The sequence below is a fragment of the Equus quagga genome, chromosome 13 (assembly GCF_021613505.1).
Source record: "Equus quagga isolate Etosha38 chromosome 13, UCLA_HA_Equagga_1.0, whole genome shotgun sequence".
Taxonomy (NCBI): domain Eukaryota; kingdom Metazoa; phylum Chordata; class Mammalia; order Perissodactyla; family Equidae; genus Equus; species Equus quagga.
The window spans coordinates 95,353,850-95,381,740 of NC_060279.1; the positions used below are offsets into that span (position 1 = coordinate 95,353,850).

The window sequence follows — 27,891 nt, forward strand, 5'->3', positions numbered from 1 at the left end:
AACATGAGACTCTTCTCTCAGAGTGGCCTTAAGGGCTGGTAGTTAGAGGGTTGGAGCATGGGTCTCAGTCCCTGGAGAGACAGAGAACAAGTGCGGTCATAACCTCCTAGGATTCTGCATCCAGGTTCCAGTCTGTGAAGAGATTAGGGATCATTCATTCATTCATTCACCATTCATTCCTTCCCTCCTTTAGGAAAGAGCAACTGAATTCTTGGGGCCTGGGCTGGTTGCAGGTGTAGAGTGAGGAGTAAGAAAGCAAAGTCCTTTCCTTTATACTCCAGTGGGAGTGACACCAACACATCAGGAAACAAATGATTTCAAATCCAGTGTAGGGAGGTTGGATTGGCCACCTGAGGTGGTAGCCTGGACATTCCCTGCACTGACTAATTGTTGATGAAAGTAATTTAGTTCTTGAGTGAAAACGGATTAATTCTCCATTTACTGTCACTCCCCAGAGCAGAAAATCTATCTTGAGCTGTGGATCCCTAAGAAGAAAGAATCTGATCCAATGGCTGGTCTTGGGATCCATAGATACCCGATAAGACCCCAGGGGTGGTGGATAGGTTTGGGCTGTGGCTGCACAACAATCTTGCTGTGACTCTGATCTGCTGTTCATGGTTTGTGTGACCCTGATTCAATGTCTGTATTTCCCTGTGCCTCAGTTTCCCCTTAATAATTCCGGTAAATGTAAATGGTCTCTGGATTACCTTGTTGTCTGTGAATTAACCTTAAAACATCCTCAAATACCTCACTTAAAGATTAATATGGAGGAGCTGCCCAAATAAATGGCATTTAAGGGAGAGTCCCCTGGGCCTCATCCCTGGTGAATGAGGATCTGCCAGGAGCATCTTCTGTCCTCTGTTCCTCTCTAGGGATGGTAACCATCCTCTGGAGTCCACTGTACCCCAGGACAGTTGGCTAATGACCTGAGGACATTGTCCATCTGTGTTCTTCATGCCAAGTTTCCGGTGAAGGATCAGCTTCCACTCCTGTCCAGATGTGGCTCTTAGGGCCAAGCCCTGGCTGGTGACCAACTCAGGAGCCTTGGGACTTGGGCATCTAGAAAATCATTTCTCCCAGTCAGCCCTGCCCAAGAGGCCAAAATCTAACCCTGGCTCAGGTTCTGCAGGATCACTGTAGTCAGGAGCCCTGCGACAGGGGTCTAGGTAGGAGCTTTCCAGGCTGAGCTTCTTTATGAGGGTCCCCGGGGGCCCGTCAGGCCAGGCCCTGTCTGAGCTGTGCAGTGTCTTCCCCAGGGTCATGTTCATGGGAGGAGCCAAAGGGGATGACCTGAGAATGATCTCCCTCTTTTGAGTTATCTTCATCAGATTGGTCTGTCTCTCTGTGGGGACTGTCTGCAGGGGCTGGATTCTGGGAAGGGAATTCTGATCTTTTGAAGTTTGTCTCCACTGTGCGTGGCCTCCACTAAATACTCAAACCTTAACATGAGACATAATGCAGAGGGGGATGTAGGCATAGTGCAGGCCTGTCAATCTCATGTGTGTGAAGTAGAATTCACCCCACCCAATGCCCAGAGTCAGAGAGGAATCACTCACACTACTTGGACCTGCCCAATTCCTACTTCCCTTAGAAATTTTCTTTACGACTTGTAGGGTGTAGTATCCTGTGTCCTCTGGGTGAACTTCTGGAACAGCAGGGATCCATTGGAGTGTATTGCCTCTTACCCACTGTATACAGGCCCTGGAGTAATTTCTTGTGTGTTTATCACACATGATGCAATTTGTTGATTGGGCTTTACTCTGTCTGCTTTGTACCAGACATAGCCTTCAAGATTCCAAGACAGATTGTGGACAAGGAGAATAACATCCTTTCCTTCATCAGCATAGGACAGCACCAATTCAATAGTGAGTTGGGCACTGGTAGATGGGTTCCAGAACGTTAAGAGTGAGACTAGGAAGGAAGAGAGAGAGAGATTAATTAATATTTGGACCTATGTATTGGGATAGAAAGATGAGGCCCTGGGTCCTTAGCAGGTCTCTTCATCTCTTAGACTTGGATTGTGTGCATACGTGTGTGTGTGTCTCCTACTTGTCAAGGTCAGAAGCACGACCATTACTTCAGCCCCTCTGAACTTGTTATTTCCTCTGTTCCCAATCTTCTTCCCCAGGTGTCTGCCTAGCTCACTCCTTCCCTGCACTTAGTGCCCTGCTCATGCTCAGGCGCATCCTTTGGAGATGCTTTCCATGACCACCTGCTCTAAAGATCCTCTGTCTTCACTTTCTGACCTTTCCCTTCTCTGTTCCCTCCATGACACTTGTCAGTCACTGATATCACATTCTAGATCTCTTTGCTTGTCTGTCTTCCTCCACGTGGTATATGAGCTCAGTCCAGGCAGGGATTGGTCTGATCTTGTTGTCCCCCCAGTGCCTGGAACAAGCTGCAAATACCTGTGGGTGAATGAATGAGTGTTCCCAGGGCCTTCCACATCTTGGTATTTATTTGTCAATTCCTGAGGTTTATTAATAAGAACAAAGTTTAGTGACCCTGGCTATTTTTTTCCTGAAGTTTCAGTCTCATATAGTTATCTTATTTTCAAAATGTAACTTGGAAAAAATACAGCGATTGATGTTCTCCTGCCTCTCACCAATTCCAGTTCACTAAGAATTTCCTGTTGCTAAGCCCCGCCCCCATCCTACTCTGCTCCCATGTCCTCTCTCCTCAGGTCCAAACAGAAGTCCTCTCTCCCCTCTCAGAGCCCTATCCTCTCCAGGAGACCCCAACCAGCCTCTGTTCTCCCACCTCCTGCCCACCCTTGGGGAATCATCCCATCTTACTTGCCAGCAGGAGCCCCTGCCAGGAGACATACCCCCGGTGGGAGGGGGCAGAGGGGTGCTCCATGCTGTCTGCTGCCTGCTCTGTCCCTCCTTCTGTGAGAAGTGCTTGGGCTCCAGAAATGTTCACAAGCGCTGCTGTCCAGATGCTTCAGCTCTGTAGTCCTTCCTCCCACTGCACCGAGCCTTTTCCCAGGGCAGGAGCCTGTGACAGAGTCTCTGTCCAGGTCCCTCCCTCTCTCTCCTCTCATTCCAGTCTCCCTCGTCCCCTCTTTCTCCTTTCCTTTCTGTCCAGGGTCAGTCTCCACTGCAGCCCTTTCTCTTTCACACTTGACTTTCCCCTTCAGAGCAGGAGGTCTGGGGCTACATCAAGAACTCTTGTCGCAGGGATGTCAACCCTGCTCTGTGTCAGAATCACCTATAGAACTTTATGAAGATTGTGAATGCCTAGATGGCATAATAGAAATGCTACTTTAGCTGCTGCCCAGGTTTGTGGCTACCCAGTCAGGCTGAGGCTCCATTTTGTGGGGTTAGGGTAGCCTCTTTCCTTCTCCTGTTCAGAGTCTCAAGATTCTGTTAAAATGCAGATTCTGACCCAGCATGTGTTGGGTGGACCCGAGTGTGTGCATCTAACAAGCTCTCAGGTGCTGCTGATCACATTGGCCTGCAGAGAACACTTTCAATAGCAAGACTGATGGGGAACCCGAACCCTGAGAGGGTGACCCACTCAATCCAAGCATTGGCCTCTGCTGTGTCCTATCCTTTGTGTCTGTCACCACCACACAGAACTCAGGGAGCTCCAAACCCCAGGGGTATTATTTCTGTTTGTGACACAGAAACCCAGCTGGCACCAAATGCTCTGGGAAGATTGGATTTCTTCCCAGCCACAAGGTCATAGAGATGACTCTGGGGGTGAGAACGGGACAAACTAAGTGATGACTGGTAAGGGGACCAGCCTTCCCTCTCTAGGTGTCACCAGCCTGGCCTCTGCTTTCAGGGACAGACACCTAGTACTGGTGTTTGAGAAGCAGCAGTTCCCAAGTGTGAAGGGGGAGGTTTCCTGTGTGTTCTGGATGAGAAGGCGGTGGTGGTGGGAGGTCAGGTGGCTGTGGGCTCCTTGGTCCTCAGGGGAAGGCTTCAGGGAGACCACCACCGTCTCCATGTCTGTTTGCTCAGCTGTGGCTCATAGCCTGCCCATGTGCTCCCTGACTGTCCTGGGGGACTCTGCCCTCTGCCTGGCTAACTTTCCTGTGGTCCTTCCACCTTTCCCATGGGTGGTACCAGGCAGGGAGTGGGGAGCTGCACAGGGACCTCTGACAGAGCAGGGTGCTCTGAGGCTCTTAGAAGTGACAGGTGGGACAGAGCAGGCACATAGGAGGGGCCCAGAAGGGTCTGTTAGAGGGATGTTTGGAAATCAGTTTCCTTCTTCCCCTCCTTGGCCAAAGCCAGGTTCATGTGTTAATTTCCTGTGTATTGTCTCTGTGTCACAATGCCCCCCAATGCCCCCCACCCCTAGAAGGTATGAAGAGACCTGTGGCCAATGTCATGGGCTGCACCAGGGATGCTGACCAGGCTCCAGAGGATGTGAGGGGATCCTAAACCCTGGACAGAGGTGGGCTCTGACCTCTAGGCTGAGAGGCTAGTGAGTTTGCATCCTGTGCTTTGGGGATCCCAGACTGCCTGACTCCATCAACTGCAGGGTGAGCCCAGGGAGAGGAAAGGTTTTGTCCACAGGATTCCTTGTCTAGTGTCAGAAGAACTACCCCTGGGGGATGTGCTGTCTTAGGATGGGCTTTCTGTCTCTAAGATTTAAAAGGTGGGCTTGGCAGGGTATCTATTGAACCTTTCAGGAGAGGACACTGGCCTGGGGGCTGGATCCCAGAATGTCCTGTTTCCTCCATCACAACACTGGGGTATTACCTCAAGTCTTCTGTGTCTCTGTCTGTCATATTCTCAAGGCCTCCTCAGAGGGCCCAGGAGCTGGAGACTCAGACATGGGATCCAATGGGTTCCTCTGTTAGGAGAGGGGAGGCCCCCATGGAACCCACAGCCCCTCTGAGATGGAGCAAATGCAGATCCTGGTTCTCCTGTTCTATCCTGGATGGGAAGTTCCTCTCATTCCCCAAGATGCCTTGAGCTGGTGGTATGTCTTCAGGAGACCACAGCCAGCTGTCCCCATTGACCAGGGGCCGTGGATGTGGGTAGTTGTCGCCTGATTCTTTTGAGGTCAGGGTGGGGCTCCCTCCTCTCCTGGTGGTAAGTCCACCTGATGTTGACAATTCAGAGTTTGTACCAGGTCAGGTCTCTGCGAGAAGGGGAAGGACACAGGTTGCTGGCTCAGGCCCTCCAGGAAGAGAAGTCACTCACAAGGCAGAGATAGGGAGGGGTATAATTTTCTGGGAATGAATGAGGATCTGACTCCTCACTGTTAGAAGACCCCTGCCCTCCCTCTTGACTGTACAAGGGGTATAGGTCCATATCTGAGACAGCTTCAGGATCTTGCTGGCCTCCTCCCATGCTGATGGCAGTATCACTGTGCCTACACAGAGCATGCAGGGGAGTGATGGGCTTCCACTGTGTGTTTTCCTTCATCCATCTGATGAGTATTTACTGAGCATCTGTGATGTGTCAGGGCCTGGTATTGGCCCTGGGAACTCCACAGAGAACAGGACACCCATAGGGCCCTGACCATGGAGTTTACCTTGTGATGGGGAGACAGGCCCTCAGAGAAAATCATGAAACTAAGGAGTTAATTCTAATCCAGAGAAAAGCCCTGAAGGGAGTGTCTGGTGCATCCGTAGCATGTAATGGAGTCTCAAGTGGTCTGGGGATCACCAAGAACATCCTTGAAGAAGTGATCTTTTGGCTAAGACCTGAAGCATGAGTGGATGTTCACCCCATGAAGGACAGAGGGTGTGGAGGGAGGGACCAGCCTTCAGGTGGCAGATGCCTGGCTGGATGGAGGGACTGACAGCGTCCAGTTTGGGGAGCTTAGAGAGCGAGAAGAATAATTGACTGAGTGAGGCTGGTGAGGGTCAGACCCTGCTGGGCTGTGGGTGATGCTGAGGGAGGTCAGCAGCCCCCTGGGGAGGCTCGAGTCTGTGGAGTAGCTCTGCCACTCTCTGGTGGACAAGGAATAAAGTGTAGCAGGAAAAGTCTGATGCATCAAATAGTTTTTATTGAGACATCTCAAGCATTTTTCGGGTGTTTACAGATAATTTTAATGCTGACTCATGTCCCACTCTTAAATTTTCAATCTCTCTCATCCTGGATCTTCTCTTATCTACCCCAACAAGATTTCATCCACCTTAAGATGTGTGCTCTAATACAAGGCCAAATTCTGTCTACCCAGGGGGATCTAGTTACAACTTGCATGGCCCTGGAGCCAAGCAGGAGTGTCTGCAAGTAGGCGTAGGGAGGAGCAATGTCTGTGTGTCCTCCCTGAGCCAGAGTGTTCAGGCAGACTAGGCTTCATTCCCTCCTCTCCTCCTCGCCCCAATGACGTCAGAGCAGTGGGGCAGAGCCAGATGGAATCAGAAGTCCAGATGTGTTTATCCACACCCCTGATGATGAATTTGAGGCTGTTTCCCACTTTTCATATTGACCATCGATTCTGGAGTGAATACCCTCACCCACACATCTCTTTGCCCCATGTGGAGTATTATCCAGGAGCTCATTCATTCAGCACATATTTATGAATCACCCTATGCCAGGCTGAGGGCTGGTTGCTGGATTCGGTAGAGACAGGACAAAGCTCAGGTAGGCTCTTAGGACTGGGGTACTGGTCAGCATGTGTGCATATTAAACAATACGAGGCCAACATTGTTGTCTGTACTAAACTGCAATCCTATCAGGAGTATATGAAAATGTTTTTGATATCCTCACCTTTCTTGGAATAATCCTGTAAGGAGAAATTTCAAGTGTCCATATGTCCATCTCTGTCCACACACCATCCCTCATTTATCCTTTTAACCATCCACCCATTTATCTTTTCACTAAATGCTTTTAGCGATACCTCTGTGGTAGACCAGATGCCAGGGGGCTCTGAGATTCCCCTGAACAGCTCCTTCTGCTGGTCCCTCCAGGAATCTTGATTCTACAAGTGGTATGCCTGAGCACAGTTAAGTCCTGAAGAACCTGACATAACCACCCAAGGCCAAGTAGTGAGTAGTGGGTGTTCTAGGAGAGGTCATCACATCCATGTGCCAGCTCAGGGAAGACTGAGGGGAGAAAGTGGCTAATGAATTTGGTGTTAAGGCAGGAGGACAGGTAGGGTTAGGCTGATAGAGAAGGGGAAGGAGGGCATCTCAGGCAAAACAAAAGACTGGAACCTACCTGCATGACCAAGAACAGCAAGGAGTTCATCCTGGGTACAACTTTGAACTTGGGATTGAACTTGGGGACTGGATTGATGAGCAGAGGTGTGTACGTTTTTCCCCATTATAGATATGAAGAGGGCTGGGGTCTGGAGCGGTAGCCAGGTGGTGGGTTGTTCTAGTATCTGTACCATCCAGTACCTTACCATGTAGGGGGCCAGCATAGATCTTGGGGAAGGAGATGGTGTTCTGAGGTAGCCTGTGGTATCCACTGACCCCATGGAGGGAGAAAAGGGATGAGGACACCCCTGCACACCTAAACCTCAGACATGCAGAGCTGCACGTGTTTCTCCCAGTGACTTTCTTCAGACATATGCCTTGACTGAAGGTGTCATAGCTGTTGTGGTTGTCATTGTTTTGAGGTCTAAATGAAAGAGACCTTGGTATCCAAGCACCCAGAGCATAAGGCCCTCGTGTGGGGAGTGTCAGATTGTGCCAAGCAGGTTCATGTGGTCAGAGTGTGAAGGACTTATGGAAGGGCAGATCCTCAACTCTAACTGGCAGGAGCTGTGTCTGTGTCCAGGAGAGATTATGAGAGTGACCCAGGACAGAGACGGGGTGCACAACAGGGCACAGAGGATGCTGGTGACTACTCAGATGTGGGATGGGAGGTGATGTCTGTCTCCATGAAAGGCAGGGGAGGCCCCCTGGGTACCCAGATGACACTTAAACTGGGTATCTTCAGTGGTTTGAGTGAGCGACCCGCAGGGACACTGGATGAAGTGGACCTGAGCCCCTGGGAAGGGCAGGCCTGGGTGTGTGGGATCAGAGTTACCTCTGTGAATGGGGTATTTATGGGAAAGAGGAAGATGAGAATGACTGTGAGGGCCCCAGTCTTTTCTCTTCCCCTGGGGTTTACAGACAGATGGAGGAACCCTCAGGTGTTGGGTTCTACCCTGGGAGATTGGTCTTCATGCCCAACTTTCCCTCGGGAGGAACATTTGCTTTGCAGGGAAGGACACCAGGCATGGGGTTCAGTCTGGAGAAGCAGGGAGAGTAGCCCAGGGCATGGCTCAGTCCTGCTGCCTGGAGTGTTCACCTAGAGCTTGGGGAACAGGATGCTGTGCTCAGGGGGTGCTTCAGGCTGGGTGATGGGTCTGTTTCAAGGTCAGGCACTGAGGGGGAGAAGTTAATTATGAAAGGTTCCCCCCTATTCTAGGCAAGACAGTGGCTTGACTCTCAGGGACAGAGAGATTCCCTGAGAGGCTGGAGCAGGCTCTCAGTCCCTCAGGGCCACCCTCTAGATGCAGCTGTCTGCCATGTGGGGAGTTTTAAATAATCTTTATCAAAAAGGTTACAGGAGACCATGAAAGAACTTATATATTGTCGAAAGGTTCAGTTCACCGAAAAGATAAAACACTTATGAACATATATGCACCTAACAACACAGTACCAAAATAGATGTAGCAAAAATGGACAGAATTAAAGGGAGAAATAGTTCTACAATAATAGTTGGAGACTTCAAAACCACACTTTTGATAATGGATAGAACAGCCACATAGAAAATCAATAAGGAAATAGAGGACTTTAACACTATAAATAGAGGACAACAATATAAACCAATGAGACCTAACAGACCCATATAGAATATTCCATCCTGAGAGTTTATCTTGTGCAGGGTATGGTGCTCAGTGCTCCCACCTCTCATCACACATAACTACTGTGCATCTTCTGAGGGACATTGTGTCATCCCCACTTTGGTGATGATGCCTCTGGGACTGACAAGCAGTGGGGTCTGAAGTTGAATATGACCTTAAGCCAACAATACTGACAATGTCAGTTCACATTTTTGAGCACATACTGACTCAATAAAGTCCTCTATGGACTTTCTACCTTCATTTAATTAAGAATTCACATATTCTGTAGAGTAAGTGCATCATAACCATTGCTTAAAATGTAAGAAAAATTTGATTTAGAGTTTAATAAGTCATGGAATAGGATGTGGACCGATAGTTCTCAGCTAGTCAGACATGATCATTTTTGCTGGGACTGACCCAGTTGGAGACCACACACTGATAATCCCTGGTATTCTCTCTCTTAACAGGGTCTGTGGTGAGGGTGCTGTGGTCCCAGGACTGCTTCATCCTCTCCATGAGTCACAGACTCTGGTCATTGAGGAACTACTAGATGGAGATTCCAGTGCCATTTGTAAGACAGGGAAGGACCATGGCGTCCTTATATTCTATGACTGTGGTGTTGCTGGCTCAGATGAAGGGCTGCGCCACTGAGCCTGGAAAAACAGAGGAGGTGACTAACTGGGAGTGGGGGTCCTGGGGCCGTGCTCCTTCCTCAGAGATCTCATCCAGGTCAAGGTCCACTGTGAGTACTATAAAGGTCACCCAGAGCATGACCTTGACCCCTGCACAATGTTGTGTATCTTTGTTCAAGTGACTATCTGTAAAGAGAACGGCACATCCTCTCTGATTTCCAGATCACCCCAGGATGACCCCTGACTGGTCCCCCTGGACATCTCTGCATTGTCAGCACCAGGAACCTCTTCTCAGTATACATGTCCAACAACCTCATCATCAGGTAGAATTTTTGTCCCATAGATTTTTATATGGCCTTTTCCTAGAACTTCCTGTGCCATTATAAAGGATCAAGCCCTGCTCATTATATACACTTCCATGTGTTTGGGGGAAATTAAGCCTGCAAGCTCTGTCCACCTGTGGGGCCAGGACAGCTTTACATAAGTAGAGAAGGTATTTACTTTTTGTTAAGTAGTGTATTAGGGAATCAGGATGGCCTAGTTAGTCTTCATGGCCTTAGAGAGTTTCCAATTTAAATGATTTCTTACTCTGAAGAAATCTTTTATTCCTGGCCCGTGGATTTAATATCATGGTGAAGGAAATTTTGAGAGAGAAGTGGTTATGGTCTAACAAAAGGCTGTACACTTGGTCCTCCTATAAATGGTATACTTTTGGGCACTGTCTTTTGGCATACAGGCTGGTAAATAACTACTTCCAGGCTCTTTTGAGAAAATCAGAGAGATCTTCACCCCAGGCTCAGTCCCTATGCTCCAGAGACCGCTTGCCAGAGGCTGTGGTCTTTTGGCTGTGGTCCTACCCTGGGTGGTGACAGAATATAGGATCTGCTATTACATAGTATAGTTGAGGATAAAGGGCTCCTGTATGGATTGCTGAGGCCTCTGATTGATAAGTCAAGAATACTGTGTGGGCAGGTTAGAGGTTGTGTGGCAGGAGAAGCTGAAGTTTGCCCCTGGATGGTAATAAGAGTCTGAGGGAGAAATGGCGGGGCATCCAGGCCATCTGGAGCAAACAGAATAAAGCCACATGTGCTGTAATCAGAGGGGAGGGGACTGGGCATTTGAGCACAAATAACACATGGTGGACCAGGAGCAAGTCTGGCAGTCAGGTGAGTACATGCATCCCCTGGAGATATTGTAGGTTCCATTCCAGACCACTGCAATAAAGCAGATATCACAATAAAGCAAGTCCCACAAATGTTTTGGTTTCCAAGTACAAGTAAAAGTATGTTTATACTATACTGTAGTCTATTAAGTGTACAATAGCATTATGTCTAAAAAAACAACATACATACCTTAATTTAAAATATTTTATTGCTAAAAATGCTAACTATTATCTGAGCCTTCATCATGTTGCAATCTTTTTGCTGATAGAAGGGCTTGCTTCAGTGCTGATGGCTGCTGATTGATCATGGTGGTGGTTGCTGAAGGTCAGGGTGGCTGTGGAAATTTCTTTCTTATCTTTTTGTGAGGAAGAATGGCCCTAACATCTGCGGCAATCTTCCTCTATTTCACGTGGGATGCTGCCACAATGTGGCCTGACGAGCAGTGCTAGGTCCATACCCGGGATCCAAACCTGTGAACACCAGGCCACAGAAGCAGAGTGCATGAACTTAATCACTACACACCAGGCTGGCCCAGGCAATTTCTTAAAATAAGACAACTATGAAGTTTGCCACATCAATTGACTCTTCCTTTCATGGGCGATTTCTTTGTAGCGTGTGATACTGTTTGATACCATTTTACCCACAGTAGAACTTCTTTCAAATTGAGTCAATCCTCTCAAACCTTGCTGCTGCTTTATCAACTAAATTTATGTAACATTCAAATTTTTTGTTGTCGTTTCAACAACCTTCACAGCATCTTCACCAGGAGTAGATTCCATCTCAAGAAACCACTTTCTTTGCTCATCCATAAAAAGCAACCCCTCATGTATTAAACTTTTATCATGAGATTGCAGCAATTCAATCACATCTTCAGGCTCCACTCCTTTTTATTTTGAGGAAGATTAGCCCTGATCTAACTACTGCCAATCCTCCTCCTTTTGCTGAGGAAGACTGGCCCTGAGCTAACATCCATGCCCATCTTCCTCTACTTTGTATGTGGGACGCCTACCACAGCATGGCTTGCCAAGCGGTGCCATGTCCACACTCGGGATCCGAACCGGTAAACCCCGGGCTGACAAAGCGGAATGTATGCACTTAACCACTGTGCCATGGGGCTGGCCCCTCAGGCTCCACTTCTAAATCTAGTTCTCTTGCTATTTCCATCACAACTGCAGTTAATTACTCCACTGAAGTCTTGAACCCCTCAAATCATCCATGAGGGTTGGAATCAGCTTCTTCCAAACTCCTGTTAATGTTGATATTTTGACCTTTTCCCATGAATCATGAATGTTCTTAATGACATCTAGAATGGTGAATCCTTTGCAGAAGATTTTCAGTTACTTTTCCCAGATCCATAAGAGGAGTCACTATCTGTGTTAGCTATAGCCTCACAAAATGTATTTCTGGTTCTTGTTCTTGTTCTTCTCCTCTTCCTCCTCCACCTCTTCCTCCTCTTCTTCTTCCTAAACTTCTTCCTCTTCTTCTTCTTTTTGGTGAGGAAGATTGGTCCTTGAGGAAGACTGTCACTGAGGTAACATCTGTGGCAATCTTCCTCTATTTTATGAGTGGGACGCTGAAACAGCATCATGTGATGAGTGGTGCATAGGTCTGCACCCAGGATCTGAATCTGCAAACCCTAGGGCTGAAGTGGAGCATGCAAACTTAACCACTATGCCACCAGGCCAGCCCCACAAAATGTATTTCTTAAATAATAAGACTTGAAGGTCAAAATTACTCCTTGACCATGGGCTTCAGAATGGATATTAATAGATACAAAAACGATATTAATCTTATTGTACATCATCAGAGCTCTTGAGTGACCAGGTGCATTGTCAACGAGCAGTAATATTTTGAAAGGATTCTTTTTTTCTAAGCAGTAGATCTCAACAATGCGCTGAAAATATTCAGTAAACCGTGTTGTAAACAGATGTGCTGTCGTCCAGGCTTTGTTCTCCCATTTATAGTGCACAGGGAAAGTAGATTTAGCATAATTCTTGAGGGCTGTAGGATTTTTGGAATGGCAAATGAGCACTGATCTCAACTTAAAGTCAGCAGCTGCATTAGGCCCTAATAAGAGTCAGCCTGTCCTTTGAAGCTTTGAAGCCAGGCATTGACTTCTCTCTAGCTATCAAGTCCTAGATGGCATCTTCTTCCAATATAAGGCTGTTTCATCTACATTAAAAATACGCTGTTTGCTGTGGCCACCTTCATTAGTTATCTCAGCTAGATCTTCTGATAACTCGCTGCAGTTTCTACATCACCACTTGCAGCTTCACCTTGCACTTTTATGTTAAGGAGATGGCTTCTTTCCTTAAATCTCATGAACCAGCTTCTGCTAGCTTCAAACCTTTCTTCTGCAGCTTCCTTACCCCTCAGCCACCTTAGATTTGAAAGGAGTTAGGGCCTTTATCTGGATTACGAGAAGGCTTTGGCTTATGAGAAGGCTAGTTTGATCTATCCAGACACTAAAACTTTCTCCATATCAGCAATAAAGCTGTTTCTTTTTCTTATCATTTGTGTCTTTACTGGAAGACTGCTTTTAATTTCCTTCAAGAACTTTTCCTTTGTATTCACAAACCAGCTAAATGTTGGTACAAGAGCCCTAGCTTTTGGCCAGTCTTGGCTTTTGCCGTGCCTTCCTCACTAAGCTTAATCTTTTCTAGCTTTTGATTTAAAGTGAGAGACGTGTGACTTTTTTATTCACTTGAACACTTTGAGGCCATTGTAGGTTTATTAATTGGCCTAATTTCAACACTGTTGTATCTGAGGGTCTAGGGAGTCCCAAGGAGAGGGAGAGAGACAAGGGAACAGGTGGTTCGTGGAGCAGTCAGAACACACAACATTTATGGGTTATGTTCACCATCTTATATGGGCACAGTTAGTGGTGCCCCAAAACAATTACAACAGTAGCATCAAAGATCACAAGATCACCAAAAAAAATAAAACAATAATGAAAAAGTTTGAAATATTGCAAGAATAACCTAAATGTGACACAGACACACGAAGTGAGCACATGCTGTTGGAAAAATGGTACTGATAGACTTCCTTGACACAGTGTTGCCACAAATCTTCAATCTGTAAAAACTGCAATATCTGCAAAGTGCAGTAAAGTGAAGTGCAATAAAATGAGGTATGACTGTACTCAGGCCTTGAGGTGGGGCAGTTCTGCCCAGGTGACAATCACTGACGTGAGCCAGTGATCCCATAAATGTCAGAACATGAGTCCAAGGAATGAACTAGAAAAGAGTGAGGGGGACAGGCAGGAGCTGGCTGGGTTTGGCAGCAGAACCATGTGCTTTGCCTTTTAATGTCACCTTCTCTTTGCTGAGGGCAGTGAAGACCATGTTGATCTTCCCTGAAATAAATGTGGATGCTTGCAAATGCAGAAGGTGACAGGAAGAAAGTGGGTGGCATGAATTTGTTGAATATTGGTTCTAATGGACCATCTGTGTTTGAGGATATGAGACAAATTTGTGGAGAGATTAAATTTCTTCCGTATGTGAAAATTATTACTAATGGCCTAAAGATCTAATACCAATTTGCTAGAATAGCAGTTGGGTTCTTGAGAACACTGTAAGGCCACAGGCTTGCTCTGAAACACAAAAAGAATCACATTATGATCAAAGGAAAATGCTAAAATGGGCTTGAAATCGGTGACTCTCTGAGTAGAGAGGGACATGTGAGTCCTGGTAAGAGGACAGAATTGGTGAAGTTAAGTCTGAGGTGTTTCTTTTATCTAAAGGGCAGAATTATACCAAGTTAGTAGAAATGATATATGTTATGTCAGTAAATTTAGGAAAGAGAGTCCCTGTCACCAGTTTCTATGGTTCGGGAGGCAAATGAGGAGGAGCCCCCACACAGGCAAGTGGCATGCTTTTGTCTTTCCTTTGACCTCAGGAAAGACAACTAGAGTTTTATCAAATATGTCCAAATTGAGCAGCATCTAAGTGAAAGGACGGTGGCTGGTGGATCTCACCATCTGTGAGCATCCCACCCTGTGGTAAAGGTGTCATCTTGAGGACCCACGCGTGTGAAATAGGCAGTAAACCAGTCAGACAGTGCAGGGTCTAGCCAGCCCCACTTTGGGAAGGTCTCAGGAACCACTGGAGGAACAGCGGCCTCACCAGGATGAGGATGTGAGTCAGGAGTCAAAGGGGTGAAGTAGCCTGTGAGCTTTTGGGGACTGCAGACCTGTCCTTCTGCCTTTGACTCCCTGGTTGAGTCATGTAGAGAGTAGACCAAGGGGTCACACATCCCTGACACATGGCACATTCCATTTGTTGATCATGGAGGAAAAGAGCCCTGGATAGGAGCAGAAGCTCTTTCTCCTGGTGACTTGGGGAACTGGCTCATGGTAGAGCTCAAGGGGCTGCTGCTCCCACTGATTTCTGTGTCCTTTACTATTGCCCAGGAGGGTGGGCCCGTCCACAGGTGTCAGCAGGAGAATCTGGGGAAGGCTTGAGGGTGGAGGGAGCTGTGCAGAGCAGAGGAAGTTCCAGCTGGAATGAAGTGGGAGGAAGATGAGGGACATGGAAGGGGCAGTGAGAGGAAGAAATATCCAAGGCCATAAGCAGTGGGGGTTACAAGCGACTTCAAAGACCTAAGAGCCCAAGAGCCCATGGCTGCCCCAGGGGACTAGAACAGCTTTGAAAACCCTCCCATGGCTGAGCAGCCTCACAGTCATCATGAGAGTGTCTTCTCAGAGTGGCCTTAAGGGTTGGTGGTCAGAGAATGGAACATGGGTCTCAACCACTAAGAGACAGACAGGGGACAGGTGTGTCCAGAACTTCCTAGGACTCTGCACCCAGATTCCAGTCTCTGAAAAGACTATAAGTCATTTGTTATTCTTTCACCATTCACTCCTTCCCTCCATCAAAGTCAATTGGGATTTTATTACATGTGGGCCCTGTGCTGGATGCAGGTGTAGAGTGGGAAGTAAGAAAGCAAAGTCCTTTCCTTTCTACTCCAGTGGGAGTGAGAAAAATACATCAGGAAACAAATAAATGATATCAACTCCAGTGTAGGGAGGTGTGGACCTAGGGGATAGCCTGGACATTCCCTGTGCTGACTCTGATTGCTGATGCAGGTAGTTTAGTTCTAGAGTAAATCCAGATGAATTCTCTAATTTCTCTCAGTCCCCAGACCACAATCTCTCTCTCTGAGCTGGGGATGCCTAGCAAGAAAGGATCTATCTCAGAGCTGGTCGTGGGATCCATAGATGCTGATAAGGCCCCTGTATGGAGGAGAGTATGGGGCTGTGGCTGCAACAGAAGTTGCAGGACTCTGATCTGTCACTCATGGTCTGTGTGACTCTGATTCAGTGACTATCTCCCTGTGCCTCAGTTTCCCCTCAATGAAGTAGAATAAATATTTGGCTGCCAGATTGTCAGTGAATTAACCTTAAAATATTCATAGTAGCTGACCTAAATCTTGGTGGAGCAGAGCTGCCTGAATAAATGGCATCTGTTACTGTTTGATTCCAAGAGACAATGCCCCTAGGCCTGATCCCTGGTGGATGAGGAGCTGCCAGTAGCATCTTCTCTCCTCTTCCTCTGCTAGGGGCACTGACCTTACTCTTGAGTGCCCTACGTCCTCCAGGGCAGTCAGCTAATGGCCTGGCGACCTTGTCCATCTGTGCTCTCCATCCTGAGTCTTGGTTGAAGGATCAGGCTCTGCCCCTGCCCAGATGTGGAACTTAGGACTGAGCCCTGGCTGGTGACCAGCTCAGGAGCCTGGGGACTCGGGCAGCTGGGAAACTGTTGCTCCAAGACAGCTCCATCCAGGAGGCCAAAATCCACTTCTGGCACGGACTCCCCAGCGTTACTGGAGTCAGGATCCCTGGGACCGGGGTCTGGGCAGAGGCTTCCCAGGCTGAGCTTCTCTTTGAGGATCCCAGGGGGCCCCTTAGGCCAGGCCTCGACTGAGCACTGAAGGATCTTTCTCAGGGTCATGGTCCCATGGAGGGGCCCAGGGGGCTGGACTGAAACTCATCTCCCTCTGCTGAGTTACTCCCATCAGACTGGTCCTTCTCTCTGCAGGGAATGTCTGCAGAGTCTGGATTGGGGGAAAGGAATTCCAAACTTTTGATGTGGTTCTCAATGGCCCCATTGCTCCTCCACAAGGGCCTCAAACAGGAAAATGGCTATACGTGTTCAGAGAATGAATAAAAGAAAGTAAGACGGATAACTGGGTGACACCTGCTTCTGCTCCCGCATAATTAATATGGGAGTGCTGTGAGTGTGAAGAAATGGACATTCACATACACTTGCAGTGGTGCATTGGTGCCATTTTTATACAAGGTAATGTGTAGGTTCCTCTCCTAAATTTTTTGTCTTGAGAAAAAATTCACATACCTAAAATTTACCATTTTGAAGTGTGAGCCCATGGGAATGTGGCCCATCCAGTCCTTCCAGAGTTCTACTGTGCTGGAGTATAGACCCAGGGTGGCTAGATTTCTGCAGATCCTGTTAAGACGCAAATTCTGACTTGGCAAGTGTGGGGTGGACCTGAAAGTCTGCATCTAACAAGCTCTCAGGTGATGCTGATCACACTGGCCTGTGGAATATATTTTCAATACGAAGGCTAATGGGGACCCCTGTCCCCTGAGAGGATGACCCACCCATCCCAGCATTGACCTCTATTGTATCCTGTGTCCTGGCCTTGGGTTCTGTCAGTACCACATAGAGAACCAGGAGTCCCAAACTCAGGGGATTATTTTCTCTTGGGACACAGAAATCCAGCTGGGCACCAGGATGTTCCCAGTGTCCTCAAATGCTCTGGGAATGCTGGATTTACTCCTGGCAGGAAGATCGCAGAGATGACTCTGGGCATGAGAAAGGGGCAAGCTGAGTGATGACCAGTGAGGGTACCCACCCTCTATCTCCAGTGTCTCCAGCCTGGCCTCTGCTTTCAGGGATAGACACTCAATATAGGGTGTCACAGGAGCTGCAATTCTCGGGTGTGAAGGTAGAGGTTTCCCATGTGTCCTGGGTGAGAGGACAGTGGTGGTGGGAGATCAGGTGGCTGTGGGCTCCCTGATCCTTGGGGGAAAGTTTCAGGGAGACCCCCCACCCAAGCATGTTGGTTGAGGTGTGGCTCAGAGCCTGTCTATTTGCTCCCTGATCATCCTGGGGGCCCCTGTCCTCTGACTGGCTGACTTTCCTGTGGTCATTCTGCCTTCCCCATGGGTGGTACCAGGCAGGGAGTGGGGAGATGCACACAGACCCCTGACAGATCAGGGTGCTCTGAGGCCCTTAGAAGGAACGGATAGGAAGGACCCAGAAGGGTCTTCTTGAGCAAGGGATAGAAGTCAGGCTCCTTCTTCACCTCCTTAGCCAAAGTCAGGTTCATGAGTTAATTTTCTGTGTGTCCCAATTTCGCCCCCCAAAGGGAATGCTGCCAGTGTCAGGGGCTGCACCAAGGATGCTGACCAGGCTCTAGAAGGTGTGCACTGGCACTGGGCCCTGGACAGACATGAGTTCTGATCTCCAGGCTGAAGGTCCTCTAAGCCTAGGTCCTGGTCACTGCTGGTTGCGAGGCTGCCCAACTCCATCCCAGTGTAGGGTGAGCCCAGGGAAAGGACAGGCATTGTCCAGTGGACTCCTGATCCAGTGTCCTGTGCTGCCTGGTTGATGTGCTGCCTCCGGAGAAGCTCTCTGTTCTGGTGGTTTCAAAGGAAGGGTGAGGGGTCTCTTGAGGCTTTCAAGAGAGAGTGAAGGGCTGGTCCCCAGAATGACCTGTGTTTCCCCAATCACAGCACTGGGGCATGGCATCCGAGTCATCTGTGTCCCTGTCTGTCATCTCCTCTAGGCCTCTCCACAGGGCCCAGGACCTAGATCAGTTCCACATGAAGACTCAGACAGGGGATCCTGTGGGTTCCTCTGTTAGGAGAGGGGAGGCTCCATGGGACCCTCAGCCCCTTTGACATGGAAGCAAACACAGGTCCTGGTTCTCCTATCCCATCCTGCATTGGAAGTTTCCCTTGTTCACTCTGCTGCCTTGGGCTGGTGAGATGTCTTCAGGGGACTACAACTAGTGTCCCCACAGACTTGAGACCCTTGAGGTGAGAAGTCACCCCCTGATTACTCTGAGGTCAGAGTGGGGCTCCCTCCTCCCCTTAGGGTAACTTTACCTAGGGTGGAGAATCCAGAGTTTGTGTCAGGTCAGGTCTCTGTGAGAAGAGGAAGAACACAGGCTATCAGCCCAGGCCGTCCAGGGAGAGAAGTCCCTCACAAGGTAGACATGGGAAGGGGGTGGGATTTTCTGGATGAATGGGGATCGAACCCCTCACTGTTAGGAGGCCCCTGTCCTCCCTCCTGACTCAACAAGGGGTAAAGGCCTCTCCCCGGGATAGCCACAGGCCTCCCATGCTGATGCCAATACCCCTGTGTCTACATGGAATGTGCTGTGACCTCCAGGTGTCATACAGGAGTGAAGGGCTTCCATTGTGTGGTTTCCTCAACCATTTGAGAAATTTATTTGACATGTTTATTAAGCATCTGTTACTGGGTGCAGACAGGGATGGCTGGATACCTGGCCTGGCTTAGGTCTGCTCCTTACAGACATTGTCGCTGGAGTGCAGGCTACTGTTCAGAGTCCCCACTTGGGCACAAGGAAGGGATCCGATGTCTCCATGTCTCATCAGGGATTAATTGTGGTGGCCTGCTCCCTGGATCTGCCTCCTGCTCTCATTTCCAGTTCCTGTCAAACCTCTGCCTCCCATCCTGGCACTGCCTGAGGCCTCAGCACTGCCTCTCTGGCACTGGGGTCTGGACACTGTCAGGTACTGAGCTGACCAAACCCTCTGTCTCATGTGACCCTCCTGGTGTTGGAGAGAAGGGCCAGGTGATGGGATCAGGGCTGCCTCCTGGGAAAGCACCTCCAAATCTCGGTGTCTTTATAAATCCATGGAGGCAAAATGCAAGGTTATATGAGAAGAACTGCATAAGTGCACCATGACCCAGAGGGTCACTGGAACAGAATTGTTGACTAGAATCACAGGGTACAGCCTGCCAGGGGTGCCAGAATCTTCTAAGAGCACCTACTGTGTGCCAGGTATTGTGCTGGGTGCTTGACACAAAGATGCATGCAGTCCTTACAACAACCTTATGAGGCAGGTACTCTTAGTGTACCTATTTCACAGAGGAGCAAAGCAAGGCTCACAGATACTGTTACTTGCCCATGTCACCCAGCACCCAGTGAGTACCTGGTACCATAAGGAGCTAGAGTGACATGTGTGCCTCTAGGGGCTCACTTGTCACCTTATCCTACAAGGAAAACCCCACTGCTTAATCGTCCACGTGCCTAAAATTCAAATCACTTTTAATTGTTTTTGTGTATATTTGTTTGCATCCATTTAAATACTGTAAAATTAAAAACAATTTAAAATAAAACATATCCAATTGGAATAACTTTCATGTGTTAGTTGTGCTTTAAAATCTTTAAAATGTTAAAAAATGGTGGGAACAAAATGGATCCCTGAATGGAAGTGATTTTCGGTTGCCTGAGGGTCCTGCCACCCACCCAAGACTGGGAATCTCCTCCACTTGTTGAGGGCTGTCCAGTCTGCTGATTTCCCCACCCCAGGTTCCTAGGCCAGCCCCTGGAGTGGGGTATTACCCCCACAGACCTCAGTTAAAAGTCTAGAAAGAATCTAGGAGGGCTGGATTCCCACCTGAGGGCCCAACGGATTTCAGCGTCACTTTTGGGACTGAAAATCATGACACATGGTAGGTCTTCTGAGTCATTTTCCAGGGTGCCTTTCTGGGAGAGGCTGTTTGGAAAGCTAAATCCTACAGGTCCTGGGGCTCCGAGATGACCTGGGGGACCAGAAGTCTGAGAGTTTCCAGATTTGGAAATCAAGGCTTTGTGGTAGGGACCAGGGATGCATACAGGGCAGAACCTGGAAGGTGATCTCTGCTTCCCTCTATGCCCAGGCCATGGCCTCTATCCTCCCCTAGGACTTTTGGTGTGCCAGGCTGTCCCTCATGGCCACCTTGGATGGGTGTGTGAAGTGAGGTCTCCACTCACCTGTCACGGGTCCCAAGTTGGTGTAGGAATTGTGTCTACTTGGCTTCAGGAAGGAGTTGAGCTATGAGGAGGTGCTCAGGTGCAGGTCTCAGAAGAGCAGAGCTGTGTCCCACTGCACCAGCCCCGTCATGACCAGCACCTTCTGGTCTGAGTCAGAGTGGTCCTCTGTCTCCCTATCTGTGGAGTTATGTGGGGCTGAGTTGGTCTCTTTTCTTTCTAGGCCTCTTCTCAACATCTAGAACTTCAGGCATCTGTGACCCCAAGGACCCAACAATATCTAATCGCTTCAGTAGGATCTCAGATTCCTTTTCTCAGCCCCTCCTCCCTCAGATCCAGGAGACTGGCCTGTAGCCCCTGTCCCTGCAGGATCCAGGCATCCAAGCACCACCAGGCCCCCAGCTCTGTGGGTGTGGCCTTACCAGCATAGGCGCTGACACACTTTGAGAGCACACTGAGGGGCAGCAGGGGGTCCATGAGGCTCAGAAGGCTGATGGGAGAGGCTGTGGACTGCAGCATTGTGGCCAGGTAGGCTCCCATGATGCCACCTGGCATCCCCACTCCATAGGCTGCTGCCTGAAGGGACACAGTGAAGCAGAGGTTGCTGCCTGCGCTGTTCCCTGTGAAGAATATCTGCTCAACTGTTGAGCCTGATTTGGAAAGGGGCTTAGTCACGTGTGGCAGGGAGAATCTTGACCTCTGGGCTAGGCACCCTGGGCTCTCAGAGGTGGGGTCTAGGGCCCCAACCCCAAGGTCTAGCCAACTGCAATTTTAGAGACTGGGTAAACTGAGGGAAGGATTTGGATCCATTAGGAGGACAGTGGCCAGAGGATTGGGCTGACTTCGGACATGGAGAGGCCCAGAGATCAGGTAGTTCTAGGGAAGCTTGGGAGGCTGGAGGTCAGAAGCAAGGGAAACAACAGATCAAGGGCTGTTTCAGGAGGGAGGTGCCTTCCTGGCCAGGAGATAGAAGGACAGGGCTTAGGCTGACAGCATTAAAGGGCCACAGGCCCTGTGCCGAGGGGTGTGGCCCCACCCTGCTCTGTGCCTCCCAAGATGTCAGAAGTGGGAGGTCAGAGGAGCTGGAAGAATAGGCTAGATCATAGGCCAGTGCAGGACAGCAGTGTTGGAGAAACAAGAGGAGGAAATAAAAGGTCAGGGTAGATGGGGAGTTGGAGGGGATGGAGCATCAGGGCTGGAGTAGGGAAGGAGGAGGCAGAAGGAGGAAGTGTTACAGGCTCTTAATACCTGCCCTGATGTTGGTCCCTCTACATTGAACCCATCATATATGGGGTTAAAACCAAAAGCATTCATCTGGTTCACTGCTTCTTTTGTTACACTCATGTAAATATCTGTCTCCTTAACCTTTGACTCTCTGAGCTTTACAACCCAATAAAAGTTACAAACTGTTAAAGCCCAGGTAGCCTCAAGCTAGACTCCCACTAAAGTTGTAGCTAATCACAGGTCCTTGAAGTTCTTTTACAGAAAAGCCAATGTCCAGAGAATATCAAGAAACTGAAGCTTCCCAGAGGAATTCACCAAGGACAGCCACCTGTAGAATTCCTTATCTATCCCCTCCCTGCAAGCAGCCTCTCAAGGGCAAACGCAGGCTGGTGGGAAAATACCAGACAGGAAGGCTACATGCACCTCCTCCCCTACCCAAAACTCCAAATAAAAATTACCTGTTTCTTAATGGGCAGCTAGCAATTCTTGAGGCACTAGCCCTTGCTTTGCTCCCTCTGCCTGGCAAAATAAACCTTCTCCTTTCCACTCAAGACTCCATTCTCATTATTTGGATTGGCATTAGGTTCAGAGACCAAACTTTCAGTTACAGGAGTGGTTGAGATGGAAGGTCAGGTGAGCCGTAGGGCAGCCAGAGAAGGTGCTGAGGCAGAGATGGAGGAGTTAGGTGGGGGCTGGGGGGTGAACAGGTGGCAGAGGGCTGGGTGGTAGGAGATAGAAGGGGTGGCTTTGGTGGGAGACTGAGTCTTGAGCCACTAGATGGCTCACTACCCCTGAAGTACCAGGTGGGGACTGAAGCAGGCTGGGGCAGGGAGGGGAAGCTGGTGGCAGTGAGGGGCCGGTGCTCACCAAGGAGGGCTCAGTGCTTGATGGCCCAGCAGTAGGCATAGAAGCACTCCTCCAGCGAGTGGGGAAAGGGGGCCTTGGGGGCCGAGGAGTAGTCGATGGAGAGGACGGGGGCACCCAGCTCCTGGGCCCAGCTCTTGAGGTAGGGCTCGTGGGATTTGGAGGTCTGGGCCATGAAGCCACCACCCTAGATGTGCGCTACCAGGGACTACTAGAGCCGGCTGCCTGCTGGGGTGTGGCCACAGCTCCAGGCTGTGTGGACCCTCTGACTTCACCAGGCTGCTGAGCTCCTCACTCTCCTGGGGGTGAGGAACAAGGAGGTGGCTGATGCTGGGGTGGCCTGCCTGGGCTTCATCCCACACAGCAGATGTGCTTAGAGAGACAAAAGGCTGGGCAGATGTGAGCAGCGAGAGTGGGAGGGCATCTGGGAGTGGGTCCTGGGGAGGGGGCTACTCATGCTCCTTGCTCCTTACCTACTCCAGCTTGAGGCAGGGGCCCAAGTGGCCCCATCAGGCCTGATCTCCCTGGCTGACTCCATCAACTCTGCAGTCCCAGTGCGGGGGCCAATTTCAGCTACCAGGCCTCCTCCCTGAGGGCCAGTCCTTGCTACACTCCACCACCGGCACCCCACATCACCAAATCCTGGGCTCCCTCCTCTCTAGGTCCCACCCTCTGAGCAATCCTGGCCTCACTCCACTGCTGGTGGCCTGCCTCCAACCACTAGGGCCTGTGACCTGGCCATGCCCCCTCACACACATTAAAGGGCTAGAGACCAGCAAAAATGCTTCCCTGGAGGCAGAAAAAAGTGTCCTTCTGGCAGGACTACTGGGGAGTCTCACAGGGATCACCCCAGTAGGGAAGCGTCGATATTCTCACGTGTTGTGTTGGCTCTCAGCCTCACCTTCCCACTCATCTTCCTATTGTTACGGAACCAGGTTCACTTTTGCCCATCTCCCAGAAAGCCACACACCAAGAGAAGGAGACTGCAGCAGAGAAAGGGTTTTAATCACAAGGTAGCCAAGTGAAGAAACGGAAGAAGAGCCTTAAATCCACCTCACCAAAAATGAGGACTCAGGGATATTTATGGGGTATGGGGCAAGGTGGTCTGAAATGTGAAGATGGATGATTGCAGGTGAGGAGAGGTGAGGTAATTGATGATCTGTACAAGCATAGTCAAATCGTGCCTCTTCCTATGACACATGTTCACAAAATGGTGGCATTAACGTGATCTGAGGGTGGAGTTTTTAGCCTCTTGACGTCAAAAGGTCATTTGTCGGGCATCTGTGCAGCCACGGATGGGTTGGTGGTCTAAACTGGCCAGATGTGGACAAAGGGTTCTAATTCCTGAAAAACAGCTCAAACACTCATTACCATGGTGACCCCAGCACTGGGGAGATGTTATCTGTATGAACCTTGTGGGAGTCAGATAGCATATTGCCTAAGCAGCACAGATAACAATGGGCTGGTGAAAAACTAAAAGCTATAATCAGTAATTGCGAAAAAGAAAAAACAATGTTTAGTTACTGGCTACTTAATCATCAATGACTAACTGTTTACCCGTTTCACCACAAAGGGATTTTGTGGAACAAGTCCCTGCCTGCCCGCTGCAAGCAGAGAGCAGGGGCGCCAATGGGCCCCTACTTGTGGGCAGTGGTGGGGCGCAGGAGGCTGGGAGGGCTAGGTCCTGGAGCGATTCAAAGCCAGGGCAGGACAGAAGCACTGGAGGCAGGGCTCTGCCTGCAAGCCCTGGGAGGAGGAAACCCGCCTTCTCCCCTGCACTTTGTCTCCTAGTTCTGCTACTGCTCTTTCTCTGGATTCTTTTCCACACCCTCTCCCCTGAGCAAGAATGGAAGGGAAGGGGAGAATGGTCAGCGCCTGTGCACTAATCCCAAACCACAGGACCGCTGCGCGAAGTACAGGCGGTAGAGGGAGGGGCGCATGCCTGGGAAAAGGCGGGAGACAAGGGCAGGCTCCAGGCTCGCGCATGCGCATACAGTCAACTGCGGCTCAGGTGCCTGAGGGGAAGTGGCTTGGTCTGTGGCAGCGCTGTGGAGACGACGTGCCTTGAGTCTGGGTTCTGGAGGCCTGAAGAAACAGCTCTTCATCGTCACCGCCGGAAAAAGCAGACCTGGGACCCTCTTTCCCTCCCGACCCCCACCCTCGCCCTCCCAAAGCTGGCGAGCAGCCCTGAGAGACTCCCGTTCCGACTTCTCCTCCGCCCTGGGAGACGCAGCCCTTCCGGGAGGACAGGCCTCGGCGAGAGCAGCATGGCGGCCTGCGGACTCGCCCGACTGGGCTGCCCTGTTTGCCCTCAGGCCGCTTCAACGAGGGACCCCTCTGTCCGCGGATGGAACGTGCGCGCCTGCCTTCTGCATGGCGGGCTTCTGAGCCCAGGGAAGGAGGGTCGGGGCCTGAGCAGGAGCCGAGCCTGCACCGGCGGGCCCCTGCCCGCTTCGGAGGAGGGGAGGGAGAGCTGGCGGCCGCTGAGTCCTGGCCCGTCCCCCCCTCCGCTGCCCCCTCCATCCAGCCCCGACCTTGCCCGGACTTTGGCGGACCCCACAGCCCCTCTCGCAGGCTCCCTTCCTGAGAACAGCCCCAAGGCCATGAGGCCTGGCTGGCCTGCGACTCCCCTGGGGGGCAGCCTGGCCGGGGAGCGGTGTCTTCCTGGGAGCTCAGGATCCTAAGTCAGGACGGAACCCCCAAGGGTAAGGGTCCGCGTCAGCCTGTGTCGTCAGTGCCTGTGGCGGTGTCTGCACAGGGCTGTGCTGGGTGGTTTGGGGACGGGTGGGTGAATACTGGCAGGAGGGCAGCTTCCCCGGTTTCCTGGCCCCCCAGCCCGGAGCCCTTGCCCACTTCTGTGTGATTGCCCCCCAATCCTCCGTGGGGGGCAGCCTGGTGCAGGGGAAGAAGTCCCACCCTGGCTTGGATCCTGGCTGGGCCGCTTCCTCACTGTGCGGCCTCAGGCACAGCCTTCTCTTCTCTAGGCCTCGGCTTCCTCATCCGTCACTGGGGCTGGGGCTCTTTGTCTGGCAGGACTGGGGAGGGATCACCCGGGCTAACTGACATACCGGTGGTCCTTAGTACCCCTGACTGAATGAATGACTGTCCTGGGAGGCTCCCTGTCCCCCAGGCTCACACTCACCCGTGTGTCGGTAGTGTCTGTGCTTCTTGCTGGGGCTGTTCTTCCCAGGTGCTGATGTCCCACCACATCTTGACATCACTCCATAACCAGACTTCCCCTTGAAGGCGAGCTTCATTTACTGGGCCACTGTACTGTCCCACCCTCATGGATGGCGAATCGGTCCCTAAAAGAGACCCCTAATCTGATTCTGAGTCCGGATCTGTGACCCACTCAAAGCGTGTCTTCCACCCTGAGGCTGGTCGCTGTGAGGACAGTTGGTGCAGTTCTGATAGAAATCCCCACTCTGTCAAAGATCCCTGCTGGGATTTGTTTTGGCTCCCTGCACTGGAGCTGTTGGCTGGGCTGTAGGGTCTGACTGTCCTGGTGTCTCTTTGGACATGGATCCAATCTGGGCAGGTGGCCCATTTTGGGGTCTAGGTCTAGGCTGGGCTGAAGGTGTTGATCCAGCTTCTCGCTGAGCTAGAGGTGGCTCTCCTGGGCCAGATCCTGTCTGGGCTGCACATCCCTCTCTCAAGTGTGGTTCCTATTGACTTCTAGATTCTGTTCCTGGCCCAGGTCTCCGCTGCAAGGCAGCTTTCTGTTGAATGAAGGGCACCCTTTGGGTGGGAGGTGATTGCTGTGGTGCAGGCTCCTGTGCGGCAAGAAATTCCTGCTGCAAAGCAGATTTTTGTTGGGTTCTAGGTTCCTGCTGGGATTCAGCTTCATGTTCAACAAGGGGCTCCTGCTGAGTGAAGGGCATTTGCTGTGAAGCAGGCTCCTGTTGGGTGTTGGGTCCCTGCTAAGTCTTAGATGCTGGCTGGGCTGTGGGTGCCTTTTCTGGCCCAGGCTCTGGCTGGGTGATTGGTGTCTAATGTGGCTCAAGTTCCCCGGCAAGCCTAGATTTGGACTTAGAACCTGGCTCCACTGTTGTTATTTCCCTCACAGGAGATGTTGATCTCTCGGGCTTCATTCTGCTGCCCCTCCTCCTTCATGCCTCCCTTGTCTCAGATGCCTCATTGATTCCTCATGATGGCATCTCCCTTTGGGTTCCACTCCTTCATCCTGACATCCCTGGTCTTCCTTTTGAAGGCAGTTGGCAAGTGGGCCGACCACTGCTGGCCCCCACTCCTGTGCCAGGTGATGCACTTCTGTGCCTCCTGCTGTGGGAGGAGGGATTAGGAACAGGAGGCTGTGTGCCCAGCACTGTCCTACCAGAGGGGAGGGGCTTGTTTTCTTGTGTCATAAATAGGGCCCCACCCCACTCACCACTCAGTTAAAATGTTTTTTCTCCTAAGGCAAGCATCCTAACTTAGTCCTCTGTTTCATCTGGGATGACAGAAGCCAGATTCTGGATGAGCGTTCCTTTTTTTTGTCCCTTTCTGATATTTGAGGAAAGGGCCCAATAGAGAAGCAGTCTCTATACTATTGTAGTAAACTTTTCTTCTTTACTCGTTCTTTCAAATGGTTACCAGTTTAATTTCCTTATATTATTGCTTTTATCATTTCACTGTTATGTTAAAAAAAATACTGTCTTCCCATTTTTACAGCTTGAAGCGCTTTTAAATGTCATTTGAGATCTTAACACAGCATCTCTCTAGTCTTGATGTGGTTCTGCATATATGTCATCTGTACTACATTGGAAGTTCACAGAGTACAATGACCAGTAATGATGATGATGATGACAATAATAAAGACTAAAGGCATTGTACATGCTAGGAAATTGTGCCAGGTTGTTTTTTAAATCTGTGTTTTCTTTTCTTTTTTTTTTTTGCTGATGAAGATATTAGCCCTGACCTAACATCTGTTGCCAATATTCCTCCTTTCTTGCTTGAGGGAGATTAGCTCTGAGCTAACATTTGTGCTAGTCTTCCTCCATTTTATATAAGAGCATGTCTGAATCATTGCTATACCTACTTTCATTGCCCCACCTAGCTCTTACCCCGGAAAGTTTTGTTGAATGAGTAAAAGAGTGAAAAGTTGGGCAGTGGAGGGAAAGAGTGAGAGTGGTGGTGGGAAGAAGTGGGTGTAGAATCTGGGTGGGGTTTGGAGTGAACAGTGGATCATCTGGATTGAATGTGAGTTGCCAGACCCCATTTGAAAGAAATGAGTTTAACCT

General features: G+C 50.0%; 2 pseudogenes; both read right to left on the reverse strand.

The window, feature by feature from the left end:
* Positions 1-9,132: 9,132 nt before the first annotated feature.
* LOC124250373 (carcinoembryonic antigen-related cell adhesion molecule 1-like) overlaps positions 9,133-27,891 on the reverse strand; it is a 52,546-nt pseudogene continuing 33,787 nt past the window's right edge.
* On the reverse strand, positions 25,432-27,757 carry LOC124251351 (hormone-sensitive lipase-like; annotated as a pseudogene).